This window comes from Octopus bimaculoides, chromosome 6 (genome assembly GCF_001194135.2).
Source record: "Octopus bimaculoides isolate UCB-OBI-ISO-001 chromosome 6, ASM119413v2, whole genome shotgun sequence".
Taxonomy (NCBI): Eukaryota; Metazoa; Mollusca; class Cephalopoda; order Octopoda; family Octopodidae; genus Octopus; species Octopus bimaculoides.
Window position 1 is genome coordinate 39389170 of NC_068986.1, and position 10572 is coordinate 39399741.

The 10572-nt window shown below is 38.5% G+C and overlaps 1 protein-coding gene and 1 long non-coding RNA gene across 3 annotated transcripts in view; one reads left to right on the plus strand and one right to left on the minus strand.

Moving 5' to 3' along the window:
* Nucleotides 1-10572, minus strand: part of LOC106882052 (copine-8) — a 263320-nt gene that overhangs the window by 229306 nt on the left and 23442 nt on the right. The window lies entirely within an intron of this gene.
* LOC128248128 (uncharacterized) overlaps nucleotides 6214-10572 on the plus strand; it is a 7208-nt gene continuing 2849 nt past the window's right edge. The window contains exon 1 of the long non-coding RNA XR_008264402.1: nucleotides 6214-6408. This is a non-coding gene — a long non-coding RNA (uncharacterized LOC128248128). The remainder of the gene's footprint in view (nucleotides 6409-10572) is intronic.

Below are 10572 nucleotides of genomic sequence, written 5' to 3' on the forward strand. Positions count from 1 at the left end.
ATGACCGATTATGAAAACAATAGATGGATAAGGTTATGACTTGATTCATTTGGAAAAAACCGTTAGAGAATTGGACGCTGCCGGATAGTGGGTTGGACAACACATACCTATAAATGTGTGAGAACGTACATGCATACATAAATACATATACACAAACACACACATACATGCATACTGATACACACACACACACACACACACACACACACACACACATATATACATGTATATATTGGTTTCCAGTTTTGGCTGAAAGTCAGCAAGACCATGAAAAGGGTTTAGTCAATTAAATCGACCACAGTGTTAAATCGGTACTTATTTTATTGACTCTGAAAGGAAGGAAAGGCAAAGTTGACCTCGATGGAATTTGAACTCAGAACATAAGGACAGATGAAATACCGCTAAGCATTTTGCCTGGCGGGCTAACAATTCTGCCAGCTTGTCACCTTAGTGTATGTATATATATTTGTATGTGCGTATGTAGCTTGTATCTCCTTTTCTTGATACTGCATGAGAATTGTAAATCATCATCATCATCATCATTGTCGTTTAACGTCCGCTTTCCATGCCAGCATGGGTTGGATGATTTGACTGAGGACTGGTGGACCAGGAGGTGACACCAGGCTCCAATCTGATTTGACAAAGTTTCTACAGCTGGATGCCCTTCCTAATGCCAACCACTCCGAGAGTGTAGTGGGTGCTTTTACGTGCCACCGGCACGAGGGCCAGTCAGGCGGGTACTGGCAATGGCCACGCTTGAAATGGTGTATATTACGTGCCACCTGTACAAGGGCCAGTCCAGAGGCACTGGCAACGATCTCGCTCGGCTGTCTTACTGGCAAAGGCCACGCTCGAAATGGTGTATTATGTGTCACCTGCACAGGAGCCAGTCCACACAAGCAGCGTCGTTTATTTCCAATATTCTGCAAGAACATATCTGACCATGGGGAAACAGGGAAAGGCTGGCAGGATGAAGGACATCCGTCGATAGAAAACTTGCTTCTATAAACTCTGTCCAACCCATTCTAACATTGAAGAGTGGATGTTACAATGGTGATGATGATGATGATAATGGTGAAAACCTTCATATTTGGGTACAGTGGATTTTTACTTCAATATGGAAATAAATTCTTATACCTACATTAAAAGCAAGAAAAAATATTCTTAAAAGATTATGAAAAATAAATACTGCCAAAAAGACTAACAGAGATATTATCAAGAGCATAAGCTTATCTTTTACTTGTTTCAGTCATTAGACTTCAGCCATGCTGGGGCATTGCCTTGAAGAATTTTATGCAAATGAATTGACACCAGTACATTTCTCCATTTTTTTCTTTTTCGAAGCCTGGTACTTTATTCTATCGTACCTTTTGCTGAACTGCCAAGTTATGGAGATGTAAACACACTAACACCAGTTATCAGGTGGTGGTGGTGGAGGACAAACACAGACACAAAAAACTCACAGACTCACTCACTCACACACACACACAACAGATAAGGCTTTGGTCAGCCTGAAGCTATAGTAGAAGACACTTGTCCAAAGTGTTATGCAGTGGGACTGAACCTGGAACCATGTGATTGAGAAGTAAGTTTCTTACCACACAGCCATGTCTGCAGCTATATTATGTATTATACTAATATAACCTTATCCAACCTAAACTACCATAATGATAGGTTAGGTTAGACTAGGTTATGAAATATTATATTAGTTTATTTAAGAAAATATACAAAATATTTACATTTAAAAATACATTTCATCATCATCATCATTGTTGTCATCGTCATTTAACATCTGTTTTCCATGCTGGCATGGGTTGGACAGCTTGACAGGAACTGGCAAGCCAGAGGGTTGCACCAAGCTCTATTGTCTGTTTTGGCATGGTTTTTACAGCTGGATACCTTCCCTAATATTAATAACCTGTCTAAAGGCACAAGGTCTAAAATTTTGATGGAAGGCTTTAGTCAAATACATCAATCCCAGTGCACAACTGAAAGAATAAAAGGCAAAGTTGACCTCAGTGGCATTTGAACTCAGAACTTAATGACAGATGAAATGCCACTAAGCATTTTCTCTGGCATGCTTAGTGGCATTTCATCTGAACACCAAACAGGTAGAGCTTTATATCAAAAAACATTCTTAAATAGTCTTCTTTTCTGCCAGTTTGTGGTCTTCATTTCTCTATATTAATAACAGTAATAATAACACACCTACTTATGAGCATATCATATGGCAAATGCAAAATTGCAAAGCATCTGAATGTAAAAGAAAAGAAGACTATTTAAGAAAGTTTTTTATATAAAGCTCTACCTGTTTGGTGTTCAGTGAATGCTATGCTTTCATCATCATCAACAGCTAATGCTCGCTTTTTCACGTTTGCATGGATATGATGAAATTTGTTGAGGCAAATTTTTTTCTATGACCAGATGCTTTCATGTTGCTAACCCTTGCCTGTTTCTAAGCAATGTGGTATTTCCCCATGGCCAGATTTATGGAAGACTGGAAACAACACTACTTATACAATGGTGATGCTTGTTTTCAACATATATGTATATATGACATATATACATATATATGATGGGCTTCTTTCAGTTTCCACATACCAAATCAATTTACAAGGCTTTATTGTTGCACTCTGTCTGGCATGAAAAGCACCTAGCTAGATGACAAGGCTATAAGTACCATCCTTCTATCATCTCTCAGATTAGAAATGTCAAATCAGGCCACTCCACTGCAATGTGCTAACAAAGTTTTCTCAGCCTTGAATTTTATCAACGTTAGTATACCTCAAGCTTTGGTAGGTCTTCCTTCTGAACATTAACAATCCTCTGAGGGTTGACTAAGCTATAAAAAAGCATACTAACTCAAATATCTCTGAGTGCATTCAAGAGAAGGCCATTCAACTGGCAGGCTTGGGCTCATTCATCAACAGACACACACACACACACACACTTTTCTGGGCCAATAAAAAAAAAATGCATACCTGTATATATGAAAGCAGTGTCTTTGTGTCTGAATATTATAAGGAAGAGCAGAACACTCTTAAGTGGCCAAATCCTTGATGCAGCAGGGATTTTCTTTCTGCCAGTGCTTAGTTGTTTTAAAGTGAGTGTTGATCTGCATGATCCAATCCCACTCTTTAACCTTTTAGCAGTTAGATTATTCTGTTAAATGTAATGCTTATTTATTCACATTCATCATCATCGTCGTTTAACGTCCGCTTTCCATGCTAGCATGGGTTGGACGATTTGACTGAGGACTGGTGAAACCAGATGGCTACACCAGGCTCCAATCTGATTTGGCAGAGTTTCTACAGCTGGATGCCCTTCCTAATGCCAACCACTCCGAGAGTGTAATAGGTGCTTTTACGTGCCACCGGCATGAAGGCCAGTCGGGCGGTACTGGCAACAGCCATGCTCAAAATGGTGTATTTTACATGCCACCTGCACAGGAGCCAGTTCGGCGGCACTGGCAACGATCTCGCTCAAATGTCTTTACACGTGCCAGGAAGGCGATGCTGGGCACAGGTGCCATTGATGGTTTCGCTTTCGCTTTCCCCAATAGGTCTTCGCAAGCCGAGTTTCGTTTCCAATGATGGAGACGACGTTGTTGTTTTGAATTAATCGTGAAATATCTTGTAGCTTCAGGATTTCAACGATGTGGTAGTTCATTTTTAGAATAACATTGTAGAGTAGGTGTGAGGGGCCAGTTTGAACATAAGGCAGGTAAAATATTTTGGCCGGATATGGCTGGTTTAAATGCTAAAGGGTTAAACTTGGAAGTCGGACCACAGTTGTAGTAACTAGCAAGTTGTAGGTTTTTCACTAGAGTGGCCTTCTTCTAGGTGAATTACTTTACAGGGCAGGAGAGTGTCACCTATCCTGGACTTGCGGAGAAGATATCAAAGAGAGGACTGGACTGCAGAAATATTCCACTCCTTGATTTGCAGTCAAGGTTGACTCCCTTAGCCTTTTCCTTTCCTAGGGCACTCACAGGGCAGTGAAGGTTTGTGTTTGGAGTTTCTTCCATAACATGCAAATTCACTCATAGCTGAGACCTTGACAGGTGCTACTACTCCGGGTCAGAGTAGACCTGGAAACGATAGTGGCTAAGAAGTGATTCCACACACCGCAAAACCCTGAAACTCCTGAAGCAGAACCCCACTACTGGATGCACTTTAAAGTCATACCCAGGACAAGTACCTGTATATACACGAAAACTATTTTGTCACCTGTCGCTACTGTATTTATGTGTGTCTCAATAATTGATATATCTGTATATTTAAAATCGTGTATGTATCCCCGTTTTAGAATAGAAACCTTTAGCGTCGTAAGTGGCGACCAAAAGGGTTGGCAACAGAAAGGGCATCCGGTCGTGAAACACTGCATCAGGAAAAAAAACCAAAAAAAAAAAAAAACCGTCCAAACTATGCCAGCACGGAAAAGCTGAAAAGCTGGCGTAAGATGCTGATGGTGATGCTATCTGTCTGGTTACGTAATCATGAACCAGTTATTTCTTCACATACTTTCAGCAACCACGAGTCCTAGCTTACATTCTACGAATGTTGCGTATGTAAATTCGATTCCTCTACTCCAGTAATTTACAGTAGAACGCAGAAAGTATTAAAATACTTGTAAGGCGGTAAATATGTGTAAATTAAGCCAGATTACACCTGGGTTTTTTTGTTTTTTTTGTTACGATAAAAACACGAAAACGGGCTAGCAAAAGAGCTTTTATGTAATTTTGCTCGATCTGCTGAAAATAGTAGTTAAATCACAAAGAAATGGCAGGTTGGGCAATTTACAAATTGAGGGGGTCACGATTCATACGTTCTGCTTTTCATATTTGACTTTGAACAAATAGCAACAACATAACCATAGAGCCTCTGGCGACGAAATTTCTAAAAGCCCTCAAGAAATATAAATGGTGTAAGCCTTCAGAGTGAGACGAACGAATTTGTAAAGATTCATTATATTTCATTGGCATAGATGCAACTCTACAGATTATTATGAATTTGCAATTCGCTCTTGTACTTGGTCGCTCAATTTGCAAGAAATAGCTGTCGAATCTCCCTCAAATCACAAAGGAAAGGAAATTGGGTAATGCTATTTTGAATGCGAAAAAAATAAAGACAGAATAGTCATGAACAGAACGCTTTTGATCATAGATTTAATTAAAGCAAATCAATGACAAAACACCAAGCGAACTACGTGATTAATCATTGTATCTGCTAGAAATAGCAGGCAAATCTATCTCAAATTGCATCGTATTACCTTATAAAAAAAACGAACACATTGAATTATGTGTCCTTAAATACATTGCATCTGAAGAAAAGACGGTGTGGCCATGGCTGGAAAGCCTTTGATTGGAGCTGACTTGGAGCTAAACAACAATAACAAAAAAAAAATCAAAAACAAACGAACAAACCACCAGAAATCACCAAAAATACAAGAGTTTTATGTTAGCTATTCTTTACTGCCTGCTTGCGCTCAACAGATGCACACCAGTCAGTGTTGTTTTATTTATTCATTCATACTTTCATTCATTCATTCATTCATTTAACGTGAAAAGCAGCGGCTTCTGAGAGAGGGATCCCTTCTACAAACCAGTCATTGATTTTGAAGTCTAAAAATAAACCCAGTCATGCTGCTGCTGTGTGTGACTTCCCCCGAAACTGTGTGTGTGATGAAAGCATTACCGGATGAAAACAAGGCGGGGACTTTGAGAGAGAAGACGTAACTGCTTGTTCCGCTAGCAACGGCACTAGAACTGTGACGTCATAGGTCGTTGCTATGTAGGGTGAGGGAGGGTGCGGAAAGTGAGAAAAAGCGTCAATGCTTTCGCTGCACATTACATATACAAGCGTACAGTTGGCTGGTTGGTTAGTTGTTGAACACACACACATATATAAATCGCAGACTTTCTCCTCCATCCCTCTCTCCGTCACACCCCTCATAGGTAGGGTTTACACGTTGTAAGACAGGGAACTCATTGATTTGATCCTAATTAAATTAGCTCCACGGCAACAATATAAAACATCAACAACGACGGCAGCAACAATAAAAGTAAAATAATAACCCCACCCCACACACACAAAAACAAATATACATGTACTTATATACATACATACATATATGCACACATACATACACACATACATACACATATACATGCGTATGTATGTATGTATTCTTAAACCTAGGCGTTGCTGCCGCAGTTGTTTTTGTTGTTTAACACCAGGTCACCAGGTCAGCTATGTTGAAGCTTAGCTCTCATCGAAGGAGTCCAGCTGTGACCATCTTGCGTTTTCTTTTTATAATTTCTTTCCAGATATAGTGTATCTAAAACTATATTATCCAACGTGCTATTAGAATTTAAAAAAACAAAACAGAGATAGGATGGCTGATATGGTAAGGTACCGAACTATATGTAATTTACTACGTATATTAAGTTGTGTCTATCTTGTTTCAGAGTTCGATATCTTGCTGGGGTTAGTTTTCTTCTCTCAAAAGTCAAGGATTTGAGTTGAAGCATCTATAATACTCCCTTCCAACAACTGGAGGATTTGTGACAAAACCAGAAATCAAAAGAAAATTTCGATAAAGTTTTTGACATAAACACACATAAATATATGTTTGCGTATGTATGTATGTATGTACGTGCGTATATATATATATATATATATATATATATATATATATATACATACATACATACATATATATATGAGAGAGAGAGAGAGAGAGAGAGAGAGAGAGAGTTAATGAACAAATAGAAAGAGAAGTGAGCAACAGCATGGTTTTTTATTCCGTCTAATTATAAATTTTTCCATGACAAAGTTTACTTTCCACAATCCTACAGTAACAATAATAACTGCTTCTGGTTGAAGCACAAAGCCAGCAGCTTTGAGGGGGGGGGGAGCTAGTTGATGACATCGACTCCAGTACCTATTTGCTCAAGTCTGGTACTTATTCTGTCGATATCGTTTTGTTGAAATGCCAAGTTATGAGAATGTAAACAAACCAACACCAGTTGTGAAGCGGTGGTACGACACACACACACAAAACAAAACAAAAAATGGAACAAGCACATAACAGGCAACAACAAAACATCCAGACAGACGTTACAAAAAAGGACAGGAAAAAGCAAGGACAGGTCATTTGGAGCTTTCTATCATCAATCACGTTCCAGATTGCCGTTTCAGTTTCGGCCGGTTACATTCAAAACTGCTCCAATCTGGTCGGCCCCATGAAAATCTAAGCTAAGAGCACTAGATTATTTGGAAGAAAGCAAGCAAAGGTATACGAAAACAAAGATGAAGAATGGAGAAATGGTATGCAATTACATATACAAACAAAAGGTGTCGTTCAACTAAAGACGAATTAAATTAAGCTGGCGTGTGTGGAAGTCAAACCATATGACAGGAACATAAGAGATGAAAGTCATGGGCAGGAATATAAGAGATGCTACATGGATGATAGTCGAACCAAGAAAGAAAGGTCAGGCTTGGCGGAACACTGGTCACGTGGAAGGAGAGGAAAGAGATAGGGGGCAGAGGGATTGAAGAATTAGGGAGGGATGAGAAAGAGAGAAAAAAAAAGGAGAGGAACAGAGTGAGGTAAAGGAAGAGGGAAAGTGATGAGAATGAAGGGAAGGCCAAGAAATGTGAGAGAGGGGGAGCGAGAAAAAGAAAAATGGAAAGAATGACAAAAGTGTGAAGGGAGCTAAAAGAAAGAGTGTGTGCATATATATATATATATATATATATATATATATATATATATATATATATATATATACACACACATGATGGGCTACCATGGATGTTTCTACCATATTCCTTCACAAGAAATAAGGCTATAGTAGAAGACACTCAAGGTGCCATAATCAGATTGAACCTGAAACCATGTGGTTACAAAGTGAACCTTTTAACCACACAGCCATGCCAGTGCATAATAATGATTTCCCATGTCACCATGTAAGAAAGTCTTATTGTCACTACATGTGGTAAATTAGTAAAGTGATTAGAGCATCATATAAATGCCTTGTGGTTTTTGTTCCAGTTCTCCATATTCAGAGTTCAAATCCTGATTTCACTCTCTCTCTCTCACAGAATTGGTTATAGTGCTGTAAGTTGTGTTGTGGAGAACCACTCACAGACTCCTTTTCTTCGAAAATGTAGAATGGTTAAGTAAGGGTCTAGCGACATCTCATAGAAAAACTTCATAAGCGACTGGAGTTAAGGGCAGACTGGACTACAGTACAATAAGGAACAGAAGTAAAGAAGAAAGATTATTATTACCACTATAGGCACAGATATGGCTGTGTGGTTATAAGCTTGCTTCTCAACCACATGGTTCCAGGTTCAGTCCAACTGCGTGACACCTTGGGCAAGTGTCTTTTTCTATAGCCTGAGGCCGTTCAGTGCCTTGTGAGTAGATTTGGTAGATGGAAACTGAAAGGAGCCTGTCGTATATATGTATATATATATATATATATATATATATATATATATATATATATAGATATATATATATATCATCATCATCATCATCATCGTTTAACGTCCGCTTTCCATGCTAGCATGGGTTGGATATATATATATATTTGTATGTGTGTGTGTTTGTTCCCCCATCACCAGTTGACAACCGGTGATGGCATGTTTCAGTCATTGGACTGTGGCCATACTGTGGCACTGCCTTGAAGGGTTTAGTTGAACAAATGAACCCCAGTACTTATTTTTATCTAAGCCTTGTACTTATTCTATTGATATCTTTTTGCCAAACCACTAAGTTACAGGGACATAAACAAATCAATACTGGTTGTCAAGCAGTGGTAGCAGTCAAACACAAACATACACACATATATCCACTCACAAGGCATTGGTCAACCTGGGGCTATGACAGAAGACACTTGTCCCAGTTGCCACACAGTGGGACTGAACAAAGAACCGCAGGGTTAGAAAGCAAACTTCTTATCACATAGCCACACCTGCACACACACACTGCGCACACATGTGTATGTGTGTGTGTGTCTGTGTGTGTGTGTCTGTGTCTGTGTGTTTATGAAAAATTATAGATTAAAAAAACATTAACAGAAAAATTACTCAATACATTCTTGTATTTCATTTTAACAAAGAAAAGGTTGACAGTAACTTTGAAGGTTCCACTCGGTCACCTTCATGAGAAATATATGTAATGCACACACACATATATAGATATATCTATGGTGTGTGTTTATAAACTTTGCTTTACAGTTATGTGATTCCAGCTCTTTGATCACACTGCTGTACCCTTGGCAAGTGTCTGGTAACTTCGCTTTAAGACTATTAAAAATGTGAAAATGGAATTTAGTAAACAGAAAATGCAGAACACTGTCAGATGTATGCATGTTTATGTGTGAGTATGCCACTACATCAAACAAAAACAGTTTGCAATATTAACCTCCAGCAAGGCAGTGAGTCAGCAGAATTGTTAACATGCTGGGTAAAATGCTTAGTGGCATTTTACCTGCTTTTATGTTCTGAGGTCGACTTTGCCTTTCATTTGTTTGAGATTGATAAAATAGGTACAATTTGAACACTGGCGTCAATGTTGACCTAGATTTTGTGGCTCAATGCTTTTCATTCAGAAATAATTCTTGTATTAGATATACAGTAGCCTTGTTGTATTGATTAGATTATTAGATATACAGTAGCCTTGTTGTATCGATTTAATTCTCCCCTAAAATTGTTGGCCCTGTGCCAAAATTTGAAGCTTATATTAAGTTCCAGCAAAGATCCTTTATGATAACCATAAGCGATCAAGTCAATGGCTTGATCGTGATGAGTACCCCAAACATTTCGCAAAGCCAGGGTTGCATCAGTAAATGATTATGGTGACTGTCTGGTGATATGCAATTGGTGTTGTCCATTATAGCTTTCTGGAAGCCAATCAGAGCATTACAGCAGATGTTTACTGCAATCAACTCGTTGAAATGCTTGCTTACTTACAAAAAATGAGACCTGCATTGATGAATCGGTGTGGCTCAATTCTGCTCCATGATAACGCAAGAATGTAAGAATGACACTGCAGAAACTCACAGACTTGGGATATGAGGCTTTACCACATCCTCCATATTCCTCTGATCTTTCACCTTCTGACCACCATTTTTTTAAAGTATTTAAACACGTTTTTAAGTGATAAAACTTTCAGGTCCAAACCAGAGGTGGAATCGGCTTTCAAAGATTTCTTAGTATCAAAGCCAATAAGTTTTTATCAACGAGGCATAAATAGTCTCGTTGATCGATGGCAGAGATGCATAGATGTTCACGGCTTATACTAATCAAAACATTTCTATTGTTAATTTTTCCAGAATAAAATTATGTTTCTGAAATCAGCTATTATTTTCGGAACAACCTAATGGTTTATTCGGAAACATATCATATTGAGTTCTAACAAAGGACAACAGGCTATTGGTAATCACTATGCCTAAATAAAACCCTTTATAACTATATGTGTGTGTATGTGTGTGTGTGTGTGTGTGTGTGTGTGTGTGAATACATGTATTATTATTATTATTATTATTATTATTAT